Consider the following 22,116-nt stretch of genomic DNA (forward strand, 5'->3'; position numbering starts at 1 on the left):
TACAAATCTCCCATTGATTTTCATCAGCAGTTACACCTACATACAGGGTGAAAAGCTTGTCCTTCGTGGAAGGGCTCATGAGAGTAAAGGAAGCAGACTGGTGCGATCAAGAGATTATTTCAGAAAAGCCACACAGGGATACGTGTGTGGTGTTTTTCATGGGCTGCAGGTAAGGCTCACTCCAATCGAGCTGCCAATCTGGCTTTACTAAAACAACCCCAGTCTAGTTGCTCTTAAAAAGCTTAATAGCAAAATCTTTACCTGGATACTCATACAGTGCCCAGCATAGTTTTCAACCTCTTTTTAAACATATTATTTGAACAATTCTGTAGAACTGAATGGAGAGAAAGCCACTTTTGTAGTACACTGCAGGCTGGATTCGGCCATGTCTTCTAAGTAACTTTCACAGAAACCCATTATTTTCCTCCCCATTAAATTTCAGAACAGTAAAAAAGGTAGATAGGATGAAAAAATCAGGATGATTCCTGCCTACCTTCAAACCACTTTCTAGTATATCTGAGCTACACGGAGATTGATTTTGCCCCAAAGCTGCAAAATTGGTCTGCCTGCCCCATATATTAATAAATTAATAAATAAGTTAATGATGGTTTATATGTATATATCAGGAAAAATGAGCCCACAGCTGAGTTTAAAAGTATCATTTCCAAAGCAAGTAGAGCAAAAATAATAGACCTCCTCCCCACCATGAAAGTGCAGACAGTAATATTATTCCATATCTGAACAAGTGCAAATCTCAGAGGTTTCAATTTGGATCTCTGTAACACTGGGATGTTGCTCTGCTTATTAATGTTATTAATATTTACCATGCATTCAGCTCAGCCTGCAGCTAACACAGACCCATATACCACTAAAATTTTCAAGATCAAGAAAATCCTATGTGACACTTCCTCAGAAACTATCACAGTATCTTAATTTTTGTAAACAATATTTAGTTCATTGTAAGTAAAACTAAAGTGTATAGATGGCCTCATAAGCGTCACGTAGCCACAACATTGAATCCATCCTCCAGTGACTAATGACAAATTACTTTCTTTGGTAATTTTCAGTGATTTCTCTCTCAATTCAGGGAAAACACTATGAAATGATACAGTTTTAGTGTTTTCTTATTAACTAAGATGTAGAAAATAAAAAGCAATAATTAATCAGTTGTCAGCACTATGATTTTAGGAATAATCAGTTTACAAAACAACTTGCCTCCAAAAAAATGTAACTTAAAATTATTTTCAGGTAAAGAACTATTGGTTTCAAATGCTTCACATTTATACTTTGATTCACAAAAGACTTGCTACCAATCCTGACCTTAATTCTTCCCACATTTGTCTCCAGCAAGTGACTTAAATTCCATAAGACAAAGGCAAATTAACATGAGAAATGAAATTAGGTTTTGCTCAGTAGGTCAAGAAAGCTTCTCTCTAGTGGCCATAAATTAGATTTTATTTATTTATATATATATTTTTTGACGAGGGTAAAACAGTCAATGCATGCCCAGATTATGAACATTCTCAGTTAAACAGGCTTCATGCATGCAATGGCAACTTAAATAACAGCTGATATAGCTGGCTATATTAACATAAAACCTTGCATATTCCAACTGTAAATACAGAAGTTAAGACATATTGGTAAAATAGGGCCCCAAGTACTAAAAATGTTGAATTAATTTTAGTTGCCACCTCTTGTGTTCTCTAAACAAAGGGCACTGTATGGCATCTATCTGCATCTGCAGAAGCCCTGGCAGAAAAGGTTAATGAGCTAAATTAGTATATTTTGTTTTATTTGTGAGAAATCATTAATATCAGTTATTCTGCAAACCTCAGCATACTCCATTTTGCAAATTTCACCATGAACACCTGCCTTTGATAAAACGGATATTACAACAATATTTTTCCTTCATACCTTGCAAAAACACCCACTGCTATAATTTTTGACTGTTGATTAAGAACCCAGATAGGTAACTCAGTGAGAGGTTTCACCTCAAAGTTTCACCTCAAATTTGGGGTCACTAGTGTGAAGAACCTTGCCTTAGCCCTCTGGCATAATAACACAGGTGCAATCTATAAACTCTCATTGTCATCTGCTTTATAAGTGTAAAAAAAAAAAAAAAAATAACAGAAAGAAGATCATTATCTAACTACCATGTAAGTAAAAGTCTTCATCTCAGCTATTCAGTTTAGTTATAAAACTACAGCATATATATATAAAAAAAATACACAACTATAGTCATGGAATCCAAGTAGGTTTTTCCAACACTCTGTGGTACCCATTAGTCACATTACATTGTCTACCTCATCTTAATCATTTGACTTGTTAGTCTTAACATAATTTTCTCAGGTACAATAGGTAAAAACACCCAGTTCAATATTTGTTTCTTACAAAATTCAAGTCATTTTGATGGCTTGACTGTATTCTGAAAGGATAGTAGAAAGCTGATTATCAGCTTAAAAAGATAAAATGCTTTGTATCAGGATGTTATATGTTTTACTAAGACCACTTTTAGTTAAGAAATTAAAACAGGCTGATTGTTAAAGTCCACAACTGTTGTCGATTTAGACATGGGGCTGCTGCCAAAGTCAATGGGAGGTTTGTTGATAAACCTAGCCCCAGAGGGATTTTGCATTCAATCCATTATTCAAATAGAGCAAAATAATTTCCCAGAAGAAAAACTATAGTACTGTTAGGATGGCAAGTAAAAGGTAGAGAAGAATATAACATTGGACTTGTCTCATTAAGCCTGTGTATCACCATCAGTCACTGGTTGATTTATGTGTCACCATGAGCAATAAATCTCTCCCCTTGTATATGTTTAAAAATTTGTCTTTCTTTCATGGTGCCTTTCTTCTAGGATTAATCTTATAGCAGAGAATAAATATAATTTCCCCTTACTTACATCAGATCTCTGACACATTGTCATATTTCTACCATCTGAAGCAAGCAAGAATTGTACATGCTGGTGCTTGATAAACTGACTCAATATACAAAATAAAAGTAATACCCTAACATTTTCTGATGACATTTCATAAGATATTAGAAATATGATACTGTGGCTTGTTAAGTGCTAGATATTCATCTGAATTCTTATAGGCAACTGGCAAATTTTTCTAAAATGTGTGTCTAAGTGATGAATGTAGATATGACTATGTGTCTGCTGAGTATTATGTGTACTATACAACACTTTCACTCGAGTGAGTTAGAATAATGATGGCAAATGTAATGCACAATACTTTATTATCTCTGGTCATGAGGTGGAACTGTTTTCTTGTCAACGCAAATGTGAGTGTGTGTGCGAGGGGTGGATTTTCCATTTGTTGTTTAAATATTTTTGAAAAAGTTTGTAAAGTACAGCTACGATGTGTGCCCAAAATATGGAACTGCATGTGCAAAACTTGTGCAGCTGCTTAGGCAATATGCAGTTTTCTGTTTGTTGGTATCTACATTCCATATGCAATATCTATTTCTCACATGCATGTTCAATTAACATTTCCTTCATATCTTGTAAGTTTGGCAGGCAGAACATTGGCAGACAATTAAGAGAATTTAGTTCACTATGTCATATTGCAGATTCCCTCTGCTCATTTTACAGTTACTTGTACAATTTCAGAGCCATAACTATGAACTAGGACCCCATATTATGTTATGTTTTTGAACTAGTTTTGATGTGAAGATTTGGTAATTGCACATGGCAAAAACTGTGAGAGAATGATATGTTTATTACTGACATAAATCAACATAATATTTTGTTGCTTCAACTGACAATCTAGTCCCATTAGATAATTATATCCAGATTTTATAGATCTGTCTTCTGAATGTTTAGGGCTGTGTTTTCAAAGGTATTTGCACAATGCAAGATGTAAACAGGGTTTGTTGAGTTCCTCATGAGTGCAAGTACCCACTTTCAATGCTAGGCAACTACGTGATCCATCTCTAACTAAGGTCTATCCCCGTTGTTACCCCTCAAGTAAAAGGCCCACAAAACTATGTTGTCAGTGGCTCTGAACCATGCTTTTTATAACCTCTGAAGTTTTATTTATGAAATAATCAAGTTATAATAATCAAGTCAATAACAATTAATCAAGTCAAATAATCAATATATAAAAACTCCCAGACAAATCTTTATGAAGCCTGACTGCTGCAGCAGTAGCCTCGTGCATCACAGCATTGCAGAGCAGCTAATGGGTGGAAGGGACCTCTGGAGGTCATCTTATTCACCTCCCAAGAGGCACATCACTGCTTTTTGCTGTAGCTTACCATCTCAGTTTTACCAATGCATGTCTGCTCTGCAGTAGTGCTGGGAAATGATCCTAGTCCACATCAACAATAAAGGCATCCTGAAAATTATTTTTTCTGAAATCATTCTGGACAGCCAGCTTAGACTTGACTTCAAAAACAGCTGCATCAGCACAATTTAGAGGCTACAAAACTGGGTCAGAAATAGATGTGAATGGTAGGCTGAGGACCAGAAAGTTTGGGAAACCTAATCCTTACTTTACTGCTGTTGCAATGATATGTGTTGCTCTGGCTGCACTGGGCTTTTCCTGTTGACCTGCTTCCACACCAGGAACTCTCCAGGACTCTCAGCCATTCACTTATCCCAAAGACAAAGCGAAAACTTCTCTCAAAGCCCAGTAGCACAAACAGCACAGCCTCTATAGGAGGGTCCCTGTTGGTTTAGGAAGGCTTAAATGATTTTCAGTTGGGCTATATGGATACTCGTCACATACTTTGGATGGCCAGAAACCATCTACACCTGGATGAGCCTTGCTTTAAGAGACAGACTAATTCTTAAAGCTCAGAAAGTTTATGCAGTTTGCAGATAGAAAATTTTTCTGGGCTTACTTGCCAAACTTTTCATAGTTTCTCCATTCCTTTTACTACTGAATAAAGAAGGTTCTGAGGTCTCAGAATATCTTGTCCTGTTCATTTTTACATGTGCAGTGAATGCCACTGAAACAACTCTGGAAATTCCTTGCTTTTCACTACTATCAGAACTATCTTCCCCCTACACTAAATGTTTTTATGATTAAATGAACCTTATAAGCAAAACCAGAGACTTCACACTAATGTCAGATCATTTTTATTTAGCCCCAAAAATCTCTGTATATTACTGCACATCACATTCAGCACAGAAAACTCGGATTCATGGATCCTATGGTGTTTGCTTTACCAGGTGACACTGGATAGTTAGTGCTAAGCATAAGCTTCTGTGTTGGTAGAATCAGGGACTATATCTTCATAAGCTACCCAAGCCTGAATAGGTGAGACAATAACATTTTAGCCTTAAATCTATTATTTTTCAATTTGCTTTTTATGCTTTAACTCAGAGCACTAAGTATACCTTGTAATCTTTGATGAATAAGGTTTCATTATGAAAACCATCCCACTTTAAAAGACAGCTGTCCTTGTTGGGAGGTATAAAAGTTTACATGGAGAAAAGAGCTGCTGCAGTGTCTATAAAATGTCTACTTCTTATATGTATTTCTGGTGTGTATCATGTAAATATGTATTTAGAATTGTTGATTTTTAAGCAACTAATGCTGATCTAATGAACTAGAGAGGATACTGTCATATATGTCTATATTTATAACAAAGATGGTTAGCTCTATAGACTGTAAGTGCACTTCAGAAATGTGTGTTGAGAAGCAAATGTATCAGGTGGATGAAAGCATGCATGTGTGGTAATTGTGTTGTAAAATACGATTTTTTTCTTGAAGAAATACTATTGCACATGGTTTCAATATACCCAAAGGCATGAGTCCACTCAACTGATTAATAGTCTTCAAAAATATATTAGGAAAAGGATCTCCATTTGGAGTTTACTGAATACTGAGAAAGAATTTTCTAGTCCCTGTAGTTATAAAATTACAGTTCTGAAGCAAACATTTTTTTGTTTTAAATAACAGAAATAGCAAAAAGGAAATTGAGAGCCTCCATTCTACTGGGATTTGATCCAGCAAGAGTTTCTAAGGAAGAAGAAAACAAGTGCTTTCAAATGAAATGCCAGTGCATCCTAGTGAGACACTAAAGGAAATGCAACGTGGCCTAGTGTGCAAACTTGGCTATATCCTTCCATATGGTTGACCACCATAGATAGTCCTATTTAGTCATTTTGCACTTATGCTGTCTTGAGTCCTTGAACAAAATTAACAAATAAAAAGCTGTTGGATTTCAAAGTGATTTACGCTGCAAATCTGACCATGAAGTCCTTATGCAAAGACAGCTAATTTCTACTCCTCCTGATTTGTTAATGTGATCCACAAGCTACAGAGAAAAAAAATATATATATATCCCATGAGCTGAATGACATTTGACTTTTTCTGACTTTTGTTAGGAAAACAATGTCAGTAAAATATGTGGTGTCCTCAGGGTCATACAGCAAATGTGACAAGGCGGGGGACAACTTATCCATACTGTACCATCTGGTCCAACCAACTCAAGTAAAATAAAGCTATCTGCATCAGCCACAGTATGTGATGGGTCATTTATAGCAGAAACCATAGGGCTTCCCTCATAACATGTTTGAAAAATCATTATCACAAAATGCCTTGGAAAATAGAAATAGATAATTAAAAGGTGCCTTGATTTAGCTTTATTTATACACATTTTTCTAAACCTTAGATTTTTTTCATGTTGTTTTTATTTACTTAAGATCATTAAAAAAACAACACACATATATTTGACAATCATTAATCTTTCCCTTCTGAATTCTTGCAGGAATGTGATATATTACCAGTCCTTATAGATGCAGTTGAATATAAAACTTTTCCTCTAGATTAGATTATTAGATGATTACTTGCTTAAAAAAAAAGAAAAAAAAAAAAAAGTTAAAAGGAAAAAGTTAGGGGCTGCTAACTGCTTGCTATAAGGACAGTGGTGTTTCTTGGATCAGTAAGGAACTTCATATAAGAGGTTCAAAAATGTATGGCCTGTGTATTTAAACTTCATTTTGTTTTGTTTTGAAATAACAAAAATAGATTGTAAGCACCTAGTCAGTCTAAAGAAAGGTAGTTCTGAAATAGCATTAATAATAGCTGCTGTAGATAGGGCATGTTTTGACTATATTATAAGTATGAAATTATAATTTATTGCATTTTACTTTAATTTGTATAACAATGGGTTGTAATTGTAGGGGCTATTTATATGGGGGAAAAAAGGCAATATTAATAAATGGATAGAGTGATGCACAGACCAACTTGTAATGACAAAATACTCAAGAGTGCCATGGGTTAAAATGGACCATGGGACTTTAGTGTCCCTGGTAAGCTAAACTCCTGTAGTCTCTTAATATACATATTCATTCATGTAAAGACAGATATATAAAATTCTGTTGTACTAACACTTCTAGTTTAAAGGAATACAAAACAGTAAATTTTAATCCTTCAGTTTTTTGAATAAGGGGCCTGTGCTGCCTATTCTGTTTACAATGGCTTGTGCTTTGTGAATACATATCAAATGTTGTAATATATTTTTATTACATAGAGTTAATGGCTAATAAAAAGTAACATATAAATAAATACATACTATATATGTATATTGTGATTTTGTTATATTGACTGTTAATGAAATGTGATTATGATTAAATGACTTCGTGTGAGCTATTTTTTTAATATAAAAGTTTACACTTTAAAAAGTCTGTTGCATTTCATTGTTGCAAAAGTCATACCTGCAAAGTGATGACTGCAATGATGTGATCTGATAATTCTGTTGACTTTTGGAAAAAAAAACCCTACAAAGTCAACTCTAACAGAAGATTGCATCAAGGTGTTTATGAGCAACATACCTGAAATTATTGGAGAACCTTAATACATAATGCATTGGTCTAGACTTAATATATATATTATCCAACTTAAACTTTCCTTGATACCTTGAGCCGGTTCCACAGTTGCTGTGAAAAAAAAAAAAAAGAGGTGGGGGTCTCTGGTAGTATAGGGTTTCTCTTCCTGCTCTACAAGGCTCCAGATCCACCCTGAGCTCCCACAGAAGGTCTCTGAAGGTTTCAGACCCATCCTGAAACCAACCAAGAGCCAGACCTTGCAGGCAGTCCTGTCAGAGCAGAGGTCTTTTATTGTCTACATGAAGTCCAAGTGCTTTATCCCCAAATACATTCTTCTGCTGAGTCACAGGATTTAACTGTTAATCGTGCTTTAATAACAGTATTACAACTTCAGTTCCCAGATGTGGATAAGCACTCATTGAAATCAACGCAAGTATCCCCAGTCTTCTTCCTCTGCTCTCTAGACAGACATTTGAGCTGGAGATTAAATTCCACTCCAGTGCACAGATTAGGCCTCTTAAGGACTCTTTTGCTTCTCTTGCAGGTGTTAAATCTGTGCTGTAGAAAAGCAGAAGAGACCCCCAGATGAGCTCAAAATTCTCAGACATTGAATAATTTCTAAATTAACCAACATGACATCATTTGTTCCCATATTTCCCCTTTCTTTTAAACAGTTCAGCAAGCAAGTTTCTGTTGTCCATCTTTCTGTGTGCACACCTTCCCTTCTCACTCACACACAGACGGTTTTGTGAGGATGTTGTGTGTGGGTTTGTGAGCACTCAGCACTGGTGCTGAGATGCAATTATCTCAGAAAGACTGGCAGGGTAGGATGGGGAAAATAATTTATTCATGTTCATCTCATAGCTGCTTTCAATTTATACTGAGGTCAATGCACAAAGCAAGCTTCAAATGCAAATTTAGAGCATGAAAACAGTGTGACTGGTCAACCCAGGCAATAGCTTTCACCATTATCTTTGGGAGCAGAAGCTGGAGATGTGCTGGCTCTGCAAACCTCAGTGCCATGATAATGTCCTCTCACAAGGAGAAGACATTTTCCAATGTCACTGATCCATCCTGGGCTCCAGGTTCAAGCAGACACCCAAGGGAAACCTACTAGCAGAGAGTGAGAAGTTTTCATTTGCTCTGCTCTTCATTGCAACTGCTTTTTTTTCATCACTTAGGAAGGACCTTTCATATTACAAAACCTGACGCAAAGGAACATTCATTTCAGGAAAGTTTTGCCTGGAGATTTAGCAGAGACAGAATAATTATCCTGAATCTCATTTCAAAGGGCTTGCCATCCACATGGTTATAAAACTTCTTTCTTTTGCCAGCATTATGTTAGAACTGACTTACAAGCTTTACATCAACTTCTGCCACCCAGAATTTTAAAGGAAAGCAACTCTAATGCCAGCAACACAGTGGACATGCATCCAGCATGGAAAAACATCTCCAAAAATATTAAAAGGAAAGGGCAAGCAGCAATTCCAACCACTCCTCCCCTGCCTGCACTCTGATAGTACATGCAGAGCACTGGGGACTACAGAGTTCAAGTGTCATCTAAAAATTAAACATATTAAAAATTATTTAAAGTTTAATCATTTAAAAAATAATAGTGCACCTTTGTTGCCTAGGTATCACATTTAATTCCTATTCTATTTACCCCAGCTATGTAGCATTTTCCCATATCTTCCTATACATGATGTCACTTTTGCTTTCATTAATTCTTTAAGCATCTTAAACTGCAAAGCAAAAGATTTTATACCTTTTCTATGCAGCAGCAATTTCTGTTGGTACACATTAAATATCCTGACTTTCACAAAATGTAGCAGGAAATAATGTTTGAATTCTGTTTATGAAGTTGTGTGCTCAAACCTAATACTCCCAAAACCTTAAAGTTACTATTTGTCAAAACTGACCATCACAAGATCCCATGAACATCTTGGGATAAAAGCCTCACTCTGCCAGTGTTTGAGGAAAAGGCCCACAGGGAGAGGATCCAGATGAAAATATTTGTATTGTTACCTTATCATTCCTACTACTTTCTATTGTAAAACCTCCACTCCCCACAGGTGAACTGTCAAATTCATATTGTTTCATTTAAAAACAGATTTCTCTGCAATCCATACAACATCATAAAGGTGTGATGTGAACAGCCAGCCCAACAATGTGATACCCTACGAATGTGCTCTAGCCTCACTAGTTCTAACCTTTTAGATAAACCATAGTTAACATGTGACATTTCGAAAGGGAATCCACATCCTCTCCCTCAGGGGCTGTCAGTCACCTCCAGTGCTCCTGTGCTCACCCCACACCAGGACCACTCATGTGGGGTCCCAGGGACTCTGCAGGGCACAGTGTCCATGTAGGCCAGGGTCTCCTTTGGCAGCTTGGCAGCTCTTTTGCAAGGGACATCCCTTTGCATTATCACCTACATCACCAAGTCCTCGAGCTACCACTCCAAAGTTGTCATCATTCAAACAGACAAGGTCAAAGTGTGTTAAATACATTGTCATTTTCTTGTTTCTTGTAAGAGTTGGTAATAATCATAAACATTTCACAGATACCTTTAGGATATCCAGTGCTTTTATAATTTAGGAAGACAATTTTCTTTATAACTTTAGGAAATTTAATACTCCTCAAGAAATTAATGTAATTGCTCTGCCGAGCATTCACTTGCATGAGAGCCTTCACTGCTGTTTAGGAGAGGCTAAACTGTAGGTTGCTTTTCAGCAGCAAGCTTTGCCTCTCTGCCAGTGGGGACGTGTCTCGCCTAGTCCCTGGGACTGCTTTTCCAATCAAAAGAGACATGCATTTCCAGACAGCAATTCAGAAACCCCATGTTGGACAGAGTAAGAGACCTATGTAAGTGATATGTGATGTTGAAATGTCTAGACCTTCCAATAAATTCGCTGAGGATGTTTCAATAGCAAATGACAGCAGAATGTTCTTGAGAGAGAGCCTGAAGTGTCCTGAGGGATGGGACATTGTAGTGACTTTCCACCAAGACCAGCGGTCTTGGAATAAAGTCTCAGGCCAGAAAGAATTGGAATATTAAATTACCTATTTGCCCTCACAAAACATAAACATTAGATTTACAATCATGGATGATCTGTCATGTGTACACTAACAGAATCACTTCCAGCTGCAGTGCTTTGGAGTGGAGATAATAAAATAATTGTTAAGAAAATGTTTTAGTGAATCAGACATTTGGGGCCACCTGCCCTCAGGTAGGGTCAGTTAAAACTACTCCAGCACCGGTATATGATAACCTCACCTGTTTGTAAAACTCTTGGTGATCACAGTTCCACAAATCTTCTATCCTCTCCAGATAATTTCAGAGTTTTATTATTCTTTTAGTTATCTTACTCTCTATAAAAGCTAACATTTCTGCAAACCATGATGCAAACTCTACAGATCTTTATCTATTTTATGCATGTATAGTTATGGGAGGGAACAATTAAACAGAAACTAAAAAAGTAAAGAAAACTTCTTTACTGTCGTGGTTTAACCCGACCGGCAGCTAAACACCACGCAGCCGTTCGCTCACCCTCCCCCCTCCCTCTCTGGGACGGGGGAGAGAAATGGAAAGTGAAGCCCGTGAGTTGAGATAAAGACAGTTTAATAAGACAGGAAAAAAAAAAAAATAACAAAAATAATAATAACAATAATAATAATGATGATACAATGGGGATAATACGAAAGTAATAATAGTATGTACAAACAAGTGATGCACAATGCAATTGCTCACCACCCGCTGACCGATGCCCAGCCTAACCCCGAGCAGTCCGGCCCCCTCCCCCCGGCTAGCCACCCCTATATATTGTTTAGCATGACGTCAGATGGTATGGAATACCCCTTTGGCTAGTTTGGGTCACCTGTCCTGGGTCTGTCCCCTCCCAGCTCTTACTGCACCCCCCAGCCTGCCCGTTGGCAGGACAGAGCAAAGGCTGAGATGTCCTTGGCTTAGTATAAGCACTGCTCTGCAACAATTAAAGCATCGGGGTGTTATCAGCACTCTTCTCATTCTAAGCCAAAACACAGCATTCCACCAGCTACTAGGAAGAAAATTAATTCCGTGCTAACTGAAACCAGGACATCTATCCACCCCTTATTCCATACCATTTATGTCATGCTCAGGTTACACTCTTTTCCATACATTCTAATTAGTCACCTATAGTAATCATGGTAGTGATAACATACAGTATAATATACTATTTAACATGGTGCAATTCAGTTCATGGGCTATTCTCACCCAGTATTAAATCTCCTTGAGGTACACACCGGACCTCTCCGTTCTTTTGCATCACCCACCAAGTATATCCAGGTCCCTGAGCGAAAACAATTCCACGAATAGGTTTGCCTTTTCCTGAGGCAGGAGTAGCCCAGACTGTTTTACCCAGCATATTTTTTACATGCACTACAGGAACTTTATCCCCATCTACAGTACGTAACAGGTTTGATTGGGCAGGTCCAGCTCGGTTGGTAGATCCCCTAGTATTGACTAACCAGGTGGCCTTTGCCAAATGCGTATCCCAGTTTTTGAACGTCCCAGCGCCCATTGCTTTCAAGGTAGTCTTTAACAGGCCATTGTATCGTTCAACTTTCCCGGAGGCTGGTGCATGATAGGGGATGTGATACACCCATTCAATACCATGTTCTTTGGCCCAAGTGTCTATAAGGTTGTTTCGGAAGTGAGTCCCATTATCTGATTCTATTCTTTCTGGGGTGCCATGTCGCCATAGGACTTGCTTTTCAAGGCCCAGGATGGTGTTCCGGGCGGTAGCATGAGGCACAGGATATGTTTCCAGCCATCCGGTGGTTGCTTCCACCATTGTAAGTACGTGGCGCTTGCCATTGCGAGTTTGAGGGAGTGTGATGTAATCAATCTGCCAGGCCTCTCCATATTTATATTTCAGCCATCGTCCTCCATACCAAAGAGGCTTTGACCGTTTGGCTTGCTTGATTGCAGCACATGTTTCACAGTCATGAATAACCTGTGCTATAGCGTCCATGGTCAAGTCCACCCCTCGATCACGAGCCCATCTGTATGTTGCATCTCTACCTTGATGGCCTGAGGTGTCATGGGCCCATCGGGCTATAAATAATTCACCTTTATGCTGCCAATCCAGGTCCACCTGAGCTACTTCAATCTTAGCAGCCTGATCCACCTGCTGGTTGTTTTGATGTTCTTCAGTAGCCCGATTCTTGGGCACATGAGCATCTACGTGGCGTACTTTCACAGCCAGGTTCTCTACCCGAGCAGCAATATCTTGCCACAATGCAGCAGCCCAGATAGGTTTGCCCCTACGCTGCCAGTTGTTTTGCTTCCATTGCTGTAACCATCCCCACAGGGCATTTGCTACCATCCATGAATCGGTGTAGAGATAGAGAACTGGCCATTTTTCTCGTTCAGCAATGTCTAAAGCCAGCTGAATGGCTTTCACTTCTGCAAACTGACTCGATTCACCTTCTCCCTCAGCAGCTTCTGCAACTCGTCGCGTAGGACTCCATACAGCAGCCTTCCATCTCCGATGCTTCCCCACAATACGACAGGACCCATCAGTGAACAGGGCATATTTCTTTTCATTCTCTGGCAACTGGTTGTACAGTGGGGCTTCTTCAGCACGACCCACCTCCTCCTCTGATGATATCCCAAAGTATTTGCCTTCTGGCCAGTCCATGATCACTTCCAATATTCCTGGGCGACTGGGGTTTCCTATTCGAGCCCGCTGAGTAATCAGTGCAACCCACTTGCTCCATGTAGCATCAGTTGCATGATGCGTAGAGGGGACCCTTCCCTTGAACATCCAGCCTAGTACCGGTAATCGGGGTGCTAGGAGGAGCTGCGCTTCAGTACCGACCACCTCCGAAGCAGATCGAACTCCTTCATATGCTGCCAATATCTCCTTTTCAGTTGGAGTATAGCAGGCCTCAGATCCTCTGTATCCCCGACTCCAAAACCCCAGAGGCCGACCTCGAGTTTCCCCAGGTTCTTTCTGCCAGAGGCTCCAGGTGGGGCCGTTCTCCCCGGCTGCAGTGTAGAGCACATTCTTTACATCTGGTCCTGTTCGAACTGGCCCAAGGGCTACTGCATGGACTATTTCCTGCTTGATTTGTTCAAAGGCTTGTCGTTGTTCAGGGCCCCATTCAAACTCATTCTTCTTGCGAGTTACTTGGTAGAGTGGGTTTACAATCAGACTGTAATTTGGGATGTGCATTCTCCAAAACCCCACAACACCTAGGAAAGTCTGTGTTTCTTTTTTGTTAGTTGGTGGAGACATAGCTGTTATTTTGTTGATCACATCCATTGGGATTTGACGACGTCCATCTTGCCATTTTATTCCTAAAAACTGGATCTCCCGTGCAGGTCCTTTGACTTTATTTTGTTTTATGGCAAAACCGGCTTTCAGAAGGATTTGGACTATTTTCTTCCCTTTCTCGAAAACTTCCTCTGCTGTGTCACCCCACACAATAATGTCATCGATGTACTGCAGGTGTTCAGGAGCTTCCCCCTGCTCTAATGCAGACTGGATCAGCCCATGGCAAATGGTAGGGCTGTGTTTCCACCCCTGGGGCAGCCTATTCCAAGTATATTGGACTCCCCTCCAAGTGAAGGCAAATTGTGGCCTGCACTCTGCTGCTAGAGGGATGGAGAAAAATGCATTAGCGATATCAATTGTGGCGTACCACTTGGCTGCCTTCGATTCAAGTTCATACTGAAGTTCCAGCATGTCCGGCACTGCAGCACTCAGTGGTGGCGTGACTTCGTTCAAGCCGCGATAGTCCACTGTTAGTCTCCACTCGCCATTAGACTTTCGCACTGGCCATATGGGACTATTGAAAGGTGAATGAGTCTTGCTGATCACTCCTTGGCTCTCCAATTGACGAATTAGCTTATGGATGGGAATCAGGGAGTCTCGGTTGGTGCGATATTGCCGCCGGTGCACAGTTGTGGTAGCAATTGGCACTTGCTGTTCTTCGACCCTCAGCAACCCCACAACAGAGGGGTCCTCTGAGAGACCAGGCAAGGTAGATAATTGTTTAATGCCCTCTGTCTCTAAGGCAGCAATACCAAAAGCCCACCGGAACCCTTTTGGGTCCTTGCAGTATCCTCTTCTAAGATAGTCTATGCCAAGGATACATGGAGCATCCGGACCAGTCACAATGCGGTGCTTTTCCCACTCATTCCCAGTCAGACTCACTTCAGCCTCCAATACAGTCAACTGCTGAGATCCCCCTGTCACTCCACAAATATAGATGGGCTCTGGTCCTTTATAGCTCGATGGCATTATAGTACATTGTGCACCGGTGTCTACTAAAGCCTTATACTTCTGTGCGCGTGATGTGCCAGGCCATCGAATCCACACAGTCCAATAAACTCGATTGTCCCTTTCCTCCCCCTGGCTGGAGGCAGGGCCCCCCTAATCCTGGTCAGAATCTTCCTCGTTTCTGTGTTTGAAGGACTGTCTGCTGGAAGTTGGAGCAGCAAACTTTTCGGAGAATCCCTTTTTCCTGATTGTTTTCTTTTGCAACTCACGTACCCGTGCCTCTAGGGTCGCGGTAGATTTTCCATCCCACTTTCTCATGTCCTCTCCATGGTCTCGTAAGTAAAACCACAGGGTGGCACGGGGTGAGTACCCACCATATCGTCTTCCTTGTGTGGGTGAACGCCTACCCCTGACAGCTGAGACACTGCTTTGTACAGGTGCGAAGGAGAATAATCTCTCTTCAAGTTGGTGAACCTTTTCAGAAAGTTTCTCCCAAGTGTTCTCCTTTGGTCGGTGGGCACTGGTTGGTTCAGGTGGGGAGGACAATAGATTCTCTTCAAGTTGGTGAACCTTTTCAGAAAGTTTCTCCACAGCTGAGACGCAGGCCTGTAAGGAAGAGGAGAGACTTTCTTCGTACTGCCGGAGTTGTTTAGCCGCTTCACCCACTGTGGGTTCCTCATCCTCTTTCCAGGCCATTATTGCCAATGAGCTGGCATATGATGATGGTGCACTCCGTACAAACTTCCGCCACATGGGTCGTGTACACTTGACTTCATCTGGATCTGTGGATGTTTGATTGAGGTCTGGATCCTCATAAATCACTTCCCGTACGGCTAATTCCCTCAGGTACTGGATTCCCTTCTCCATAGTGGTCCACTTGCCTGGTAGACATAAAATATCTTCCTTGAAGGGATACCTTTCCCTCACAGCTGAGAGGAGACGCCTCCAGAGGCTGGTGGGTCGTGCTCCATCTGCAATTGCTTTGTCAATGCCGGCGTCTCGAGCAAGGGATCCCAGCCGCTTGGCTTCCCTGCCGTCTAATTCCACACAATTGGCTCCAGAGTCCCAGCACCGGAGCAGCCAGGTGACAAGCTGCTCACCTATACAGCGACCAAAATCTTTTCGCACATCTCGTAGCTCGCGCTCGTTTAGGCTTCGGGTAGTTACTGTTGCTCTTTCGGCATCCTCATCTTCCTCCTCCTGAATCCTTGACGGCCCAGCGTCGTCATCATCTTCGTCATCTCTATACTTAGTTTTGGCAGAAGCCTTACCTGGATTGGCAGAAGACTCTCTGCGTTCTAAACGACTTGAATTTCTGTACCATATTTTCACCTTCTCTACAGGGGCAGCTTGCACTGCTACTGCTCGTTTCTCTGACTTTGTTACAGGGTCTGCCACAGGGGTTGGAATGCCCTCTGCAGGGTCAACTTGCACTGCTACAGCTCGTTTCTCTGACACGGCCACAGGAGCTGGAGCGGCTACAGGAGCTGGAGCAGTTGCAGGAACCGGAGCTGTAGCGGCTACAGGAGCTGGAGCTGGAGCTGGAGCAGTTGCAGGAGCTGGGACTGGAGCAGCAGTAGGAGCTGGAGCTGGAGCGGCTTCAGGAGCTGGAGCTGGAGCGGCTTCAGAAGCTGGGACTGGAGCAGTTGCAGGAACTGGGACTGGAGTAGCGGCCGGAGCTGGAACTGGAGCGACTGCAGGAACTGGGACTGGAGCAGCTGCAGGAGCTGGAGCTGGAGCGGCTTCAGGAGCTGGAGCTGGAGCAGTTGCAGGAACTGGGACTGGAGTAGCGGCCGGAGCTGGAACTGGAGCGACTGCAGGAACTGGGACTGGAGCAGCTGCAGGAGCTGGGACTGGAGCGGCTGCAGGAGCTGGGACTGGAGCGGCTGCAGGAGCTGGAGCTGGAGCGGCTGCAGGAGCTGGAGCTGGAGCGGCTGCAGGAGCTGGGACTGGAGCGGCTGCAGGGTCTGTCACTAAGTTGACAGCAGTATCAATGGCAGCTCGATAGGCATGAGCCAGGCCCCAGCACGTTACAATGATTTGTGTTACTTTGGAACTGCCAGAATCATTACACCTTTTTTTCAAGCATTCTGCCAGTTTTTGAGGATTTTGCCATTGTTCAGGGGTGAATTTCCAACACACTGGGGGTGCCAACTGCTCTAGATGCCTGCCCATATCCACCCATACTCCCTGCCACCCACAACTATACTGCCTCCGGGCAGATCTCCGGATGAGCTTCATAAGTAGTTGTTTAACTTTAAGCAGAATCTGAAGTGCATTCATGAGGCAGAACAACAAGACTATGGTATTCTGAGTATTCCAGAAATATTCAATATCTTGGAGAGCTATTGTGACAAGCTCAGGGGATAAGAGGGTGGTGAAGGAGGAAGGCAGAGTGACCCAGGAGGATACAGGGGTGGTGAAGGAGAAAGGGAGAGTAAGCAAGTAAGGAAAAATATCCTCCCCTTTCCCCTCCACAGATTGACTCTCTAATGGAGAAAAACAATAGGTATAATTGCTAATAGTTCCCAAGATGCTGTTTCCAAAGTACAGAGTCCACGATGTTACTGAGTATAAATACCAAGTTAGAGTCATGACCAGATATCTTATCGTCTCATAAGCCATTGCTATAACACTTAGTACCATAATGGTCTGAAACCAGGGCCCGGAGAGGAGAAACAACACTACAGAGAGCAAATACGGAAAATAATGTACTATAATACTCAATTTGGAAAACAGGCGCAGCAGAGTTGTGATTAAAGCAATCAGCATCATGACAAGTGACTATTAAGCAGGTCTAATCCTTACACCAATTTTAGTTTAACACACTCTGATCAGATCTGCCGTTATCTCAACCTTTCGGGCCCCACGTTGGGCGCCAAAAAGACTGTCGTGGTTTAACCCGACCGGCAGCTAAACACCACGCAGCCGTTCGCTCACCCTCCCCCCTCCCTCTCTGGGACGGGGGAGAGAAATGGAAAGTGAAGCCCGTGAGTTGAGATAAAGACAGTTTAATAAGACAGGAAAAAAAAAAATAACAAAAATAATAATAACAATAATAATAATGATGATACAATGGGGATAATACGAAAGTAATAATAGTATGTACAAACAAGTGATGCACAATGCAATTGCTCACCACCCGCTGACCGATGCCCAGCCTAACCCCGAGCAGTCCGGCCCCCTCCCCCCGGCTAGCCACCCCTATATATTGTTTAGCATGACGTCAGATGGTATGGAATACCCCTTTGGCTAGTTTGGGTCACCTGTCCTGGGTCTGTCCCCTCCCAGCTCTTACTGCACCCCCCAGCCTGCCCGTTGGCAGGACAGAGCAAAGGCTGAGATGTCCTTGGCTTAGTATAAGCACTGCTCTGCAACAATTAAAGCATCGGGGTGTTATCAGCACTCTTCTCATTCTAAGCCAAAACACAGCATTCCACCAGCTACTAGGAAGAAAATTAATTCTGTGCTAACTGAAACCAGGACAGAGCAAAAAAAAATAATAATAGTTCCCCAGTTCTTTTCTGCTGCAAGAAACTCTTTGAAAGGGATAAACACTTGCACAATAAGACACGGCACATGTTGGCACAGTTTAGTTGCATTGTTTCCAAGCTGTTGATAAATCAAGAGAAAGACTGCCACATGATATTTTTGAGAAGACTTCAGGAGATGATGAAATTGAAAAAAATAAATTAACCCACATTTTCAAAACTTAATTTACAAAAAACTTGGTTGAAATCCGAGATTCTCACTTTTCAACGTTCTATATCTGTAAACTTTAAATCATAGAATCACAGGATGGTTTGATTGAAAGGGGCCTTCAAGACAACGTCATTCCAATCCCCTTCCATGGCAGGAACACCTCCCACTAAATCAGGTTTCTCAAAGCCCCATCCAGCCTGGCCTTAAATTCTTTCAGGGATGGGGCATCCACACCTTCTCCAGGCAACCTGCTCCACTGCCTCACCACCCTTTGAGTGAAGAATTTCCTCGTATCTCACCTAAATCTACCCTCTTGTATTTTAAAGCCATTACTCCTTATCCTAACACTGCACCCCTGACAAAGAGTCCCTCCCCAGCTCTCCTGTAGGCCCTGCTTAGGCACTGGCAGGATGCTATAAGGCCTCCCCGGAGTCTTCTCTTCTCCAGGCTCAACAACCCCAACTCCCTCAGCCTGGCTTCAGAGGAGAGGTTCTCCATCCCTCTGGTCATTCTTGTGTCCCTCCTTGTGCTGGGGGCCCTAGGGATTAACTCAGCACTCCAGGTGGGGTCTCAGAAGAGCAGAGTAGAGGGGGAGAACCACCTCCCTTGACCTGCTTGTCATGTAAGATGTTATTTTAGAAATTAAATATACATGACACACAACATTTATGTCACATGTAAACTGTTAGTTGAATCCCTGATAGACTACATTATTTTCAACACTGGTTTTCAAATGAGATTGGGAAAGAGTTAGTTACCTATGATTTTGGAGTATATGTTAGGCTGCCTTAATTTTCCATACTGGAGAGCTCACTATGTTTTCTTGGCCATAAGAAAGCTGGTGTGTGTGTGTTTGTGTGTGTGCATGTGCATGTGCACCAACCCATTCTGTTAGATAAATCCTCATGAGATACAAACAAGGGTAGCACCAGGAGGGCCCTCCTAGCTTCAGCACACGCTACACAATTACCCGCTGCCAGTACAAGGTATACATGGAAAGCAGGAGCTGAATATCCCATATGAGCTGAAAGCTGAGAGCTCCTCTGTAGTTTCAGCAGACAGGACCAGGGTTTTACATCCTTTAAATGGTACCAAACACTAGGGCTGGCATGTGGGGCAGATGTATTTCTATTTGCTCCTGTAATACTTGTGTGTTTTTACAATCAATGTCCTTTTTAGTTGTCTGAATGTCATTATGAGAGCTCCCACATTGCTCTTATGTGGATTCTTTTGTCTAAACAGAATAAACATACCCTGAAGTGATATCTGCTGCTCTTAGCATAGCACAACTCTCACACTGAATTTACTTGTCAGATCTGTGTCTCAGCAGCTTCAGATGCTAAAAATTCCAGGATTTTCCAGAGAACAAAGTAGGAATTATGAAAAACAGGTACTTAAAATGTTGAAAATTACTGCAACCATTATCAAAAGATGTTTTTCTATAAAAAGATCCTCCTGAACCACGTGCTTCCAGAGAAAAAGGATGCCACAAAAGTCATCAGTCAACATTATAAAAATTGCAACAGCAGAAAACATCAAAAGCTAACAACAAACCTGACAGTTTTCTGAGGCTCAGGCTTGACCCAAGTATTTTCTGAACTCAGACAAAAGTGCAAGAGACAAGGCAGCACTTTGGTGTGTTAATTATTTACACAGGCACACACTTTCTCACTACTGAAACTTACTGTTTAATCAGTATGAGAAAACAACAACAACAACAAAACAGCAGTCTATTTAAAGTTTTTGATACATACAAAGTCATGATAAGTTCATTTTCACTAGACTTCCTTTTCCTTCCACTTTTCTGATATAAAGATTGCTTTCAGTGCTTTGTCATCTGTCCTTGTTTAATCCATTAAAAAAATATCTGTACAGCATGAAACATTGCTGTTGATCTCATAAAGTGTCTTCTAATAATTACAGGTTTAAAGCAAGCTAAAGACAGAAACTGGTTGAAACAAAGCTTGTAGTGAAAAGGAACACGAAAAAAATGAGTAGGAGTATGGTAATTACATGCTTATGACTGTGACAGTAGGCAAAAGAAAACAGAACAGCAGATGGTATCTAAATCTAAAGGAAAATGTAAATGATGCTAAACTCAGACAGTTCTCTAAATAATGGTTTATTTAGCAGCAGGTAGATGTTCCACCTGCTAGATAATTCAAGGACATGCATCCTAGAAGGGACAAAATAGACTTCTTTGTTTGATATCCTACATTATCGTTATGTTATGTACTGCAAGGCCTGTACTTCACCTTTCTGGCCATCTCTATGATTTTGCTATTGATTAAGTTACATGCTTGTCTTTGGTAGTCACACAAAACACCTCTTCTGTGACCTTGGTAGTCTTAGCATGGACATTTGCAGTGTAGCCTTAGTAAGTAGTAGCTGGCTTCTAATTCAGTGAGGAAAATAAACATAACACTAAAAGCCAACAAAAATAGCCAGCTTTTTAGGACTTGCCCCCAGGAATGTGGCTGAGCAGTTGTAAAGGTGTCGTCTGAATGCATGTAATGCAAGAAATCATGTCTCCCTGATTTTCCATGTCTGTGCCTGCAATTGAGCCCAAAAGGGCAAGAGGTGCTGGGAAGCGGCTCTGGCCAGCAAAGTGCCTGAGAGAAAAAGAGTTTTTTCACAGAAAGGTAAAAACTGGGACATGGGTGCAGCCCAAATGTTTCACCAGCAAAAGCAACACATTGGGTCTTATAAACTACTGGCTGAAGTATGCCTGTTTCCAGCTATGAACTACTGGGTGTGTGTATAAACAGAGTTAATAAGTTTCTTTGGCCTTGTTTTGCTCACGTTGTTATAACTCTGGAACCAGCAAAGTATGAGACCAGTCTGTAGAGCCAGGATGTATTCACTGAAAGGTATTTTTAGTCATACTTTATTTCTCCATTCCAATGTAAGAGGTTGAAGAGGCAGTGAAAATATGTCTATGCATTCTTTAATATTTATATACTTATATATTTATATCACATATAAATATGTACATGTTTTATAAATGTATTTCTCCAGAAGATGCTAAAAATGCAATAAAATCTATTATCTGTTAAAAATAGTCTATTTTTATATATAAAAAGATAATAATATTTTAAAAGTATAATTATTTTCACTTTTCCTATGTCAACAGAACCTAACAAATATTGCTGCCAGCAAATATCGAATATATAGAGACAGCGAAATCATCATCTTGGAAGAACTTGTGATTACTTTAGATTGCTTGCTCCTCTAGTGTCTGGCCAATTTGCCCAGACTTTCTCTGGGGACTGAGGCATGTTGTTATCCATGGTAGAAGCGAGCAGTTAGTTGATGAGATTTTGAAGATGCTGCCTCTGTCTTTCTAATTTTACTTTC

The sequence above is a fragment of the Netta rufina genome (genome assembly GCF_964035555.1).
Source record: "Netta rufina genome assembly, chromosome: 7".
Classification (NCBI taxonomy): Eukaryota; Metazoa; Chordata; class Aves; order Anseriformes; family Anatidae; genus Netta; species Netta rufina.